The sequence below is a fragment of the Dipteris shenzhenensis genome, chromosome 25 (genome assembly GCF_047967505.1).
Source record: "Dipteris shenzhenensis isolate YYH24624 ecotype China chromosome 25, Dip_SZ_1.0, whole genome shotgun sequence".
In the NCBI taxonomy this organism is placed as follows: Eukaryota; Viridiplantae; Streptophyta; class Polypodiopsida; order Gleicheniales; family Dipteridaceae; genus Dipteris; species Dipteris shenzhenensis.
Window position 1 is genome coordinate 27845911 of NC_141620.1, and position 12249 is coordinate 27858159.

Genomic DNA, 12249 nt, shown 5'->3' on the forward strand with positions numbered 1-12249 from the left:
AGCACCAACACACAACATGCCATTGCTTTTCAACGTGGGATCGGGGATGCCTATCCCTCCCTTCAACTTCTGGAGCTTTAGTGCCTCCCATGGCACATAGTGCATCCTTTTTCTTCCACTATCCTCTGCTGTTACGCTCAAGTTGAGGCAACATGACCTCGGAAGGGTCAGTCGACATTTTCCTTTAAAGGATCAATGTTTGTATTATATTTGTTTGGGCTTCACTTAAATGATAAAAAAGGAATCAAGGTCAAGGTCCTTGGTGAGGGTGACATGGCACAAGACTAGGTGGATCTAAGGCTAAGGGGTCTAAAATGCATTAAATGTGCCAAGGAGCAAATGATTTCAATGATATCCCAAGAGAGGGGTAAATGATGCATTGAGGACAAATGTAGACATGTGGCATACTAGATCCATCTAGGGAATTGTGGGCTTTGGTATTCAACATGCAGGTACTTCTCACGTGTTAGATTTGGATGAGCTTGCTAAACCAAAAAAATGGCTGGGTGGTTATTCATCATGCCATCCCCTGTTATTTTGTATTCGTCAAATTCGTGGTCTTGGCTGAGCTTGTAGTTTTTGGGCGTGACATCCGCCTAGAGAAAAGCTCGAAGACATCTCTCAAGTTAGTAAGTGGCTGCCTAAGCTTTTTCGCAGTGGGCTGTGTTGGGTGGAGATAGTCCAGTGGTTTATCGAGAATGGCGAGACCTTTAAAGTGGGGGTTTGGAGGGGACTACCTTGGTATGAGAGGCTGTTCTCTAATTTTTCCAGTAGTAATTTGTGGGTCTGAGATGATTCGAGCACTGGTAAAGGCTTGGAAGGTCGTAATAGATAAATGCACGTGGAAAAGCATAGCAGGTCTAAGGGGGGATGCTGGGCTAGGAGAAAATGTGTGGAGTAAAGCTGTGTGCTGCAATGGCAAATCCCTAGCCTAGTTGAATATGCACGATGCAAGTTTAAGAAAGGCTTACGCAAATGGCATCAGATCTGGGATCCTCGTAAAGGTTCCTGGTCCCCGTTGGGAGACATTAGCTATTCATTCCTGCTCACAGTTAATGAAACAACCTTTCTCCACTGAGTTTTAAGGTTGTGTGAGGATCACTGGCCCACCAATTGCATTCTGGCGATGGAGAGGAGACTACTACACTGGCACATGGGGAGGGTGCAACTTAGGAAATTTTCTACTAAAGTCGTTTACAGATGCCTTGTTGACGTGGGCCCTCTAGTAGACTCAATAAAAAATGGGGGTTGCGCCGTTCATGGGCCTAGCGCTTGAAGGATATTTGGAAGGCCTGTTTGATTGGCAAATTTTCCTTCATCCTTTGGAAAATTCTGCATCACTGGCTGCTAGTGAGAGCCAAGCTGGCCAAAAGGATCAATATCAACCCATTCTCTGCGTTATGTGGGAGCTCACTGGAGGTTTTACAGCATTTGATGTGGAGATGCCCAGGTGCTAAAAGAGCTTGGCTGAAAGTTACGTTTGATGCAGCTTGGCCTTATGCTCGTGGCGCTGTGTGCTATGCCATCTCGCTAGTTCACAATCGGGCAGCGTTCGAAGACAAGTCAACTGTGGGTTTGAGGGAATCCCATATCCTGGGTCTAGTTAAAGCCTTTTTAATCAATGTATCAGTGATCTTATGTGAGTCTGACGTGGTGGTGAGTAGATGTCTTGCTGAAATCAACGCAGTTGTAGTGGTGTAGCCTGCTCTCAAAGTGTAGGCCTAGGGTTCTACCCCTTGGTGGGCCAAATTTTGAGTGGGTCTTCTAGGGGACTGAACCCCCCTTTTTCTTTCCCATTATTTTAGTGAAAGCCGGCTGTTTTATATATATATATATACATGCAATTGCAAATCAAGATTCAAGCATTCAACAAAGAGGCGAAATTTCAGCAAATTTGGGGCTCAAGTGCAAGGAAGTAACGGAAGGCATTCATCGGCAACAATTGTTGATGTTGTTGCTTGACCTTCTGAGGAGGGAAAAAATGGAATCCATAGGCGAAATTCTAGCAAATTTGAGGCTCAAATGGGAGGAAGTAACAAAGAGAGAGAGAAGGCATTCACCAGCAACAACTATTGTTGCTGTAGCTTGACCTTCTGAGGAGGAGAAGTTGTTGTAGCTTGACCTTCTGAGGAGGAAAAATATGAAATCCAAACATAGGACTCAGGGAGGCTAAGAGAAGATGCAAGGGTGCAATGGGGATGCAAGTCATGGATGCCGATGAGGGCGGACTCCCTAGAACCCTCGCTTCCATTGCACGACTTCTTGGCTTTTTTGAAGCATCAATTATATATAGTATAGATCGAAGTTGCTCTCTCGTTAAGACCACCAGGTGGCAGTCAACAATTGGTTGTTGCCAATCAAAGGTGACTGTGACATTTGGCACCCTAAAAATCCAGTGTGCCATTTTGAGCACATGAGGGCGAATCAAGGCACCCTCATCTTTTACCATATGGTCCTATCTAGAGTGCCGTCAATCATGCTCCATTGCTGCATGTGCACATGCCATCTTCCTAAAATGGGAAGATTTTTAATCCACTTGTAATTATCCTAAACAGCTAGAGGTGAGTACTAATGTTCCTAATGAAACTCAAGAGAAGCAAGTGCATATGGTATAAATGTTCCTATTATTGGGCATTGAAAGATGTGAGTAGGTGGAGGTTTATCATGAGGACAATACCCACATGTTGACTACCATTGCGTTCACCTTTGGATCTCATGATTGTGCAAGGATGCATGGAAACTTGAGCTTTCATAAAGTATGAGTAACAATGTTTTTTTTTTCCAAAGACCCCCCTTGAAAAAGGAGCCTAGCTGGGCTATCCTACCATCATCACCCTTGAGAAATGATAGCCTAAAATGGGCAACCGTGCTTTAAACTTAGTGGAGAAAATTTTGCATAACTTCATTAATTGCTTATTTTGATGCATGGAACTTTACTAAATGGTGCCAAAAACATGAAAAATGTATAAATCATGTCTTGCCATTCGATTTAATATGCTACAGACCAGATTTTGATATGTCAATCAAAAGATATAGGTTGTCTCTTTTGGGGAATCAACATAGTCTTTTGAAAAATAAATCAAACGCCATCATTGCCTAGCTTTTTGTCCCAAACTCAAATGAGCAAATCTAATTTTCTAGTGTTCACCTTTTTAAAAACATCCATGTGATGATCCATTGCAATGCAACCCAGAATTTCTTAATTCATTAGTTAAGAAATGAAACCTTCCAAAACCCCACACAAGTATGTGGTCTCTTTGGGACACCATGATATATGGTGTCAAGGTGGAGATCCAAGGTTAAAGGATGCCCTAGATTTTCAAGTTATGCATATGGACAAGAAGAGAATGGCCTTATATTTTAAGGCATACTTACATAGACGATGCCTTAATGATGCATGTTCAAAAAGGAGAGCAGGGTCTTCCAAATTATAGAGGGAACATAATATACCAAACTCTCCACTAATTTGTTCAATGAAACTACAACAATGCTCAGAAACAAAATGATTTCAAGGTAATTCTTTGTGATCTTATTTCTTATGATACTTTTCTTATAATGCTAAAAGGCTCTTTCAAGCTCTTTAAAAAGGCTAAAGTTTTCCTCAATGAATTATTGCTTAAATCTAAAGATGTTTTCCAAGCGATCCATATGATGGTTTAAGTCCAAAGTGAGATGTTGATCATAAAAATAGTTCCTAGATCTACTCCCACTTGTAAAGACCCTTATCAAGAAAAGAACTTTGGTGGACAACTAATTGAATATATTAGAGAAGAGAAAATTCGTCTTGGTAATTCTCCATGGGCTTCACTAGCAATGTGCACCAAGCGTAGAGTATCAAGTATAACATAAAATCACAAAAGAGAATAAATACCCAATGGCTTCCATGCATGATTTCTTTAACCAATCAAGAGGAGCAAAATAATTTGTCAAATTCGGACCTTAAGGTTGAGATATCATCGAGGCAAAGGATGTGCCCAAGACTTCCCTTAGAACTCAATACAAACATTAGAGAGATGTAGGACAAACTAGGCTTTGATACCATGTCAGAAAAGAAGGAAGAGAGTGAGAAACATAATTATACAAAAAGTACATAAGAGTAGAAGAAGACAAGATAGGGATATTTATCCATATTTTGGATAGGGATGGATCCCATATCCAATTGGCCCACACAAGACATCTATGTTGTGTGGTGCAAATGCAGTCCACATAGGACATCTACACTATGTAAGGCAATTTACATGTTTTAACATGCAAGTCCAAGTGAATAGCCAAAGGTTTAATAGGAAGGTGGTCAAAAGTTCAATTGGCCCAAGTAAACTTTAAACCTCTATTGTATCTCTTTTTGAAGGGCCTTACCTCTTCGCATGACGTGCTATTAAATACATACACTCAAAGTCCCTATTTTTAAAGCATCTCTCCAATCATTTGTGGGCATCTTTCAAAGTGAAAAAGTTCCTTTGTCTCCCTGAAATGAAAAAATTGGCTACATAGGTGGCCACATAGTTTTTGTTGAAATAGAGTCTCTTAGAGCCTGAATCTTGTGAACCTCTAATTTTTCAAATGTTCAAACTTTGAAAGAGGGGAATGCCTCTTTAGGGGGTCATATCAGCATCAAAAAATGCAACATTTGGAGAGGCACAACCTTATGAGCAAAAGCTCAAAGTGAGATCATCAAACCAAATGAAATCAAACAACCTAAGAGATATTATGCACTACTCAAAGTTCAAAATTTGTGCAAGGATGTGACAATATTAATTACACACCAAATTCAATGTGGAAGGCAATATTATTGAGCATTGCAAAATCACAAGGATTTGTTGATGGCAAGATGACATTCAAATTACTTGATGCTTTGGCGTTTGATGGATCATGGAAATAATATTCACATCTATAGATGCCTAGTTAGGAATCTCTTTGTGGGAAGGAAGTTGTGGATGATAGTAGTCACTAGAGAGATGCTTGCACTAGCTCAAACAAAATTGTAGGATGAAAAGGACGCTTGTGATTAGATGAATTCCAAAGCAATTTATATATTCAATGCATCTTTAAAGAAATTTTTATCTACCTAATTGGTTAATTTGACAAAAGCATCAAAGGTATGGACAACATTCGATTCCATATGTGAGTACAAGACACTCATTTCTTGCTTAATTCTAAACTCGGGGGGGTCACTATGTACAAACCCTCTATATCACGTGCGTTCAAGGCCTATATTTAAAATCCCTTATCTGTAAAATTTTTCATTAATAAAATGTACCCCTTTTCTATACAAATCTGTAATTTTTTTCCAAAACTATTTAAAATAGTCCCTTATGTATATTTATTTCTGTAAATTTTAGAAATAAAAAATATCCTTTTGTTGAACTCATGTGATAGAGTTACATATGATGAGTGACCCCCCCGAGATTCTAAAATCAAAGTTGCAATACCCTAAAGATGTAGGATAAATAGGTAGTCATGAAGGACCATTTGAATGAAATGTAAGTCTTGAAAGATAGATTGGTATGTTTTGACATGAGAGATACAAAGTCCTTGGGAGGGATTCTTCGAAATTACTACCCCCTTAGAATAGCAAATAATGCTAGAGCTTTAGCAATCAAATCAAATAAATTGATTAGCCTATCGACCTCCGAGGAAGATTGAAGGAAATATGTAGGGGAAGAGTATATGCTAAATGTACATTGGGACTAAAATGCATGGAATCCATTTCAAAGGTAAGAGGCCTTAGAGGAATGCATAGCATAGTGGGTCTTTCATCCAAGTGATAGCCTAAAGCAAATTAAGGCTATTGAGACATATAAATTTCAATATATGTGGATGACCCCCCTTGGAGAACTAGATTGAGATCACGGGTACCTAATCCTAATAATTATGCATTAATACTCTTATATCACCCTAATCCATTCGTGTATAGTTACTATGTGTTAATGTTCTCTCTCACTCATGCTGAGTTCTTGTCTCTTGTTCAATCACTTTGAAGAAATTATCATGTTTAGTTCATATCGATAAGCCATTTTTGAGTTGTTTAGTTTGAGTGCTTTGATAAGAACCCAAAACACCTTTGTAACATCTCTATGTTCTTTAGATTGAACGCTTTGATAGAAACCAAACTTTGTAACATCTAAGGCTAAATGCTTTGTGTATTGGAGTATGTGTGGTGATATAGTCCTTGTAACCCCATTATCGTTGGCTATGTATTTGATATACTAAAACACATGCAGACAATCCTTTTTTTAGTTCTTTAATTTGAGTGACTTTGTAAGAACCCAAAACACCTTTGTAGTACTTAATGCTAAAGGCCTTAGTATTGAAGAAAGTATGGGTGATGAGATAGTCCTCATAGCCCTATCATCATTAGCTCTCTAGCATGACAAGAAACAAGTAGCTCCTTCACTTCAAAGTTAAGGTATACATAGTATGACAATGCTAAGTGGGCACATAATTCATTTAGTGATTGCACTTAATATCTCTTGGAGGTATACATAGTATGACGATGTTCAGTAGGCACATAATCAATTTAGTAATTGCACTCGATAGCTCTTGGCACCATTCAACATAATCTCCCTATTGTTGAGGCTTCTTCAGTAGCAAACTGCACATAAAGAACTCAATTAACAATTCAAGGCCTTCCAAGTTTCCAAACCCATGACTTCTTCCATAGTTTGAGCAAGTACAATTAATGCATGCATTCCAAAATTCTTAGCAAACAAAATTGACACAACTCAAGGAGTAACCGCAAGAGGAGCAAAATTCGAAGGACAAACTTCTATGCAGAAAAAATAGTGAGATACAAGGCTTAAAAGAGCATCTCGTTAAACTCAAATAAATGCTAGCGAATTGCATTGTCCCATATCAAAGTTCTATGCCATTTGTTGGAATTCAAAAGGTACAATCAACAATATCAAGCCAACAAGAAGACTCTCAAATCAAGATTTGTTCAACAATACATTCCAAGAGGCACTCCATATAATCGGATGTAATCAACCAAAGACGGAATCTCTCTAGATACAAAAGAAAGATGTGCACTACATTTATCCACTAGACATCAACACTTGGATAGAAGATTACGGTGGTCATGGATCCCTAAGAGATGCATAAAGAAAGCTAAGAATCCCCTTGCCCCAAAAAAGCTTGCAAATCTAAAGGAAATATGGTTACCTAGGCAACAATTTGTGGAAGCTGCAAAGCGTGACTCTATGTCCACAAAAATGGGACATGCACAAAGCATGAAGTCCCAAATTACAAAGAGCTACATCTCATATCAATCACAACTTGACTAATTTCAACGTAGAAGAATTAAACCCAAGGGACCCAACATATAGAAGATACAAAGCTACATGTATCAGCCAAGATAAAAAATCAATAGAGGCATGCAGAATCGACGGATGGAACACAATTCAATAATCCATCATACAAAATGATGGGGTTGCACTTTTCAATAATGCATATCTGCATATGAGCTCAAGTGTCAACTCTCTATACTAGTCTAGCATTCCAACACTCCTATTACTCAAGTACAAGACTAGAAAAGAGTCAACAAAATCCAAATACTAATAAGAAAAAAGGTTCTTCATGAAACATGTTCCCGACAGTGCTCTTGGTCTTTGAAAGAAAGAAGAATAAAAACAAATAAAGAGGTGGCAATTGGTAAAACTCTAGTTGGGGACTAAGCCACAAATAGCAACATGGTTTCACAACCATGCATCAATGAATAAAAATTGTAGATAATTTTCTCTCGAATCTTGAAACCTTTTAAGTCTGCCCACCTAGGCACATAGGATAGGTTTGCAAACACATGTACATTTTTTTCTCGTTTGGACACCATAGCTGCACGAATAAAACCCCATTGCATAGGGAAGAGCACCAACATGTCAAGATTAATATCAAAATTGAGACACAATCCTAAGGACTCCTTAGGTGAATAGATGATCATATTGAATATCTACTTTAGATAGCACAAGGCATCACTTTCCTTTTTCATAAAATACACCCAAACTTTTCTACTGTAGTCATCAATAAAAGTGACAAAATCATGACAGCCTCCAATAGATGCAGCTATAGTAGTCCACACATTAGAGTGGATTAATTCCAATGGCCTCTTACTCTCTTGAACATGTCTAGGAAATGGTTTCCTTGCTTGTTTTCCAAATTGACAGGCTTCACATACCTTATGCATTTCTGCAACCTTGAACTTAGGAAATCCTGCAACAATATTTTGGGCATGCATTAATTTAAGTCAATGTACATTAACATGACCAATGCGTTTATGCTAGATATCAATATCTTCAACTACACCGGTCCCATGTGCAAACATTATTGCACTCAATTCAGGCATGTCCGCATCCAACGTAAACATCCTGCCCTTCTTCTTCCCTTTTGCTATCAAGTGACCTTTATTTTTCATATCCTCAACAATGCATCCATGAGGATTAAATTTGACTTGCAAGCCCTGCTCAACCATTTGACCAACAAAAACCAAGTTCTTGGTGATATTCGGGACATGAAATACATCAAACAGGTATTTCATTTTCCCATCCTACATAGACAAAGGAACTTTACCAATTTGCACAATAGGATGTGCAGTATCATCACCCATCTCCATAAATCCTGGTCTTTCCATTTTCCTTGCATCCTGCATCCATTCTGCATGACTTGTCATGTGGTTTGATGCACCTGAGTCAACATATCACATATCATTGCTTTCTTTTGCACTTGTCACAGAATTAGTCATGTGCTGTACCATAAACACATGCTCATTTCTGTCATCACCTTGTCTACTAGAGGATGCGTAATTGCCTTGCTGCAATTTTCCATTCATGATGTCATTCTGCTTTTTGTAGCAGTCTTTAACCATATGACCCATTTTACCACAGTAGTAGAATTCAACATTGTTGTTTGCATTTTGGCCTCTCTGCCATCCACCACGACCTCTTTGGCTCCCCTTGCCTCTGAAGTTACCACGTCCTCCTCCATAGGATTGGTTTTCTTGAATTTGCTGCATATTCTGATTTCTGCCATGGCCTCCAGATCGCGGCCTGCCTCTACCTCTTCCAGCATTTGAGTAGAAGACAGTTTCTTCTGAAGTTCCTCCTGAAGAAGATGCACCACCATTTCTTTGCTCTTCAGAAATTAGAAGAGCAATCAACTCCCCAAAATGAGGAAAATTCTCACGAACGGTAATGGATGTTCGGAACTGTGCATAATCCTTTCCTAGACCATTCAAGGTCACAAAAACTAAATCATCATCTTCCACAGGTGACCCAATGGAAGCAAGTGCATCTGCAATCTTCTTCACCTTCATGTGGTAGTCATTTGATGCTCATATTTTCTCTCTGCACATTATGCAACTCCTGCTTGAGTTGCATTTTCTTGGCTTGCGTATTTGTGCTATACATTTTTGTCAAAGTATCCCACACCTCCTTCGGCATGCTTGCATCTTGAATATGCACAATCATAGAATCTGAAATACTGATAGACAGCCAGTACATAACTTTTTTGGCTCTCTCATGCCAGACTTTAAATGCCTGCAACTCCTGTTGATTAGGAACATTAGAAATAATTAGTTCTTGTTCAACTCTAGTAATGAACTCCCAATAGCCTTTTTCCTTAAGGAATTTTGTCATTCTAAACTTCCATGCTGGGAAGTTGTTCTTGTCAAGCTTTTCAGTGACAATCTATGAAAGGGCATTAGACGCCATTACAGAACACTGCAAAAATATTCTCTCACTGCAAAAAAACAACTTCTGCCTCACAAGGGCAAATCTGCAAAACTGATGAAAGTGGTATTTGACCACACAGTCACTTCCTAGTGATGATTTTGCATCAATAGGCAATAAGAATGATTCTATCACTCCCAATATCTCTGTGCATAGGCATACGATGCAGTTTCTGCGGTAACTTGTCATTGACCTGCAGAACAATGGTCGCACATAAAAAATAGGGCACTTTTTTGAGTGCTTGCGGAGAACTTCTGCCACCAAAACGGGCCTCGAATCAAAAAAATAATGTTACCAAGGGCTTTGCTCCCCCCCGCAGCATATACTGCCCTCTTGGGGAATCATCCCTCTCAAGGACACACATAGATCCTCTAAGGCTCACATTGGCAAGTTAGTTTTTGAGATATTGTCTCTAAGCCTTCAAAGAAATCGCCAAAAGATGACCTGAATTTGAATTTTTCTTGTCATGTTGCTTGTAGTGACTTTACCGACATTTGACTATGATTATGACTATTGACATTCAGGTAATATGCCAGTTTCTTATCCATTTGCAAGACTTATCCTCGGTGCTAATATTCTCAGCATTTATATTCTCGGAGTTAGCTCGGTACCCAAGGAAGGGCCCGTTCCCTCGAATTATAACTATTTGGGAAAGGAAGCGTGCCGCCTCCCTGATCACACTGTGGTTATAATAATTATATATTATATATTATCATATAAATAATTTTAATTTCTCATCCATTCAAAAATTCTTACTTTCAATTTGAATTCTTACAACATTCCTCTCGTATAATGCATGTTATCGATGCGAGGGAGTAAGGAAATCCAAGATGGATGCAAGATTGAATGATGACGACACCTTTATTCAGATGGTTTTAGTCCATGTGACAATATTGTATACACTGCAATGAGGATCAATTATTGTATCACTTTATTCATGTATTTGTTGGACTTCTTCTTTCAAAATATGGATATCATGAAATCAATAATAAATCACCACCCCCTGACATTTGTAGGGAGGATCGAGTCCTGCAATATTCTTGCATATGGTGCACTGGGCTATACTTCCCTTCTTTTTGCTTCCTCACTACATTGGAACTGAACATCTGCATGCTAGCAACCGTCATAGCCTCATCTCCACTCGATGGCCACCCCGTTTCTCGATATGTATTGCTACCACAAGCATATCCACCTGTGCATCGACGAACAAACTGGCATAGTGAAGCCCATGTTCAATGTCTTTTATGCCCTTGGCTCCTTCAGCTAGTAGCGCATACCCAAGGTCGATTTGCTCTGGTGTGCTTCTGTATGCAAACAAGGTGGGGATCCCAATATGACCATGCCTTTTGGAGTGTCGTTATAAGTCCAAGTGTAAGTAGCTCGATAAATATTTCGAATAACTTGTGAAAAGAAATGATAGGTGTAAATTGGAAGGAAAAGAAAAGAGAGAAAGCAAGTGAAGGTGAAGGAATATCAAGAAATGTAGATGAGTGAAAGAGAGGAGAGGAAAGAGGTGAAAAGGTGTATGTGTGTGTGTGTGTGTGTGGGGGGGGGATGGGCCATTAAATAAAAGTGGGGACATGCCTATTTTGGCAAGAGTAATATAAATGTGGTGTCATACAAGAGACATAGAGAGAGGAGTACCTAACAAAAGACAACAAATTTAGGATAAAAGACAAAAGCATTTAGGACCTCCACAAGCAAACAAAAACCTTAAACCCTAAACACATTAGAAGCCCTTAAACTTCTACTAACCCACATTTAAACCTCATACTAGCCATAATTTGCAAGGTCAAATTGACCAAATGAACTAACTTCAAAACTATGGCCTTGATTAGCAACTCACTAACCAAGTCATCCCTTAGGATCCTTGTAGGGCCAAAAACAGGTAGACGTTGGCCATGAGGGACGAGTCGGTCTCTGAGAGAAACTATAGAATGGAGGCCATGTCCACTTCCATCGAGCTCTCGAACCTACCTTGCAACGGCGGGAATGTTGTTTTGTCTTTGATTGAGTATGTTGGTTGTAATCCAATCATGGGTTGTGTCTCTACTTCTAACCATGCTGTATAGAAGCTTGTTAGGAATGTCCATGATCAACCTGATGCTAGAGCCGGCAAATGTGTCGACCACCTCAGCGTCTAGTTTTGTCCTACCTCCTCAGTCTCAAATTCTTCTGTAATTCCTTTCATTTTCACTATTTTGGATCTTCTTAGATAGGCCCAATACAATGAACCTGCATCAATTTTACTTTCAATACATTTTCTCGATTTTGTAAAATCTACAAAATTTTGGGCAATTTATTATGGCACGAAGCCTAGGGAGAAGTTTGTGTTTTTGGAACTCTCCTAGCATCGCAATTTCGTTACACAAATTCAAAGGGTTCAAAGGATTGTCTGTCTCTATCTTCCTATTTTGACATATTTTTCAATGCAGCTACCTTCTCCTAGTGTGCAATGCTTTATTCTCATCATCAAGGAGAACAATGATCATTCCTTCACGATGATTCACACTCTGGACTTGTTTGTTGAAAG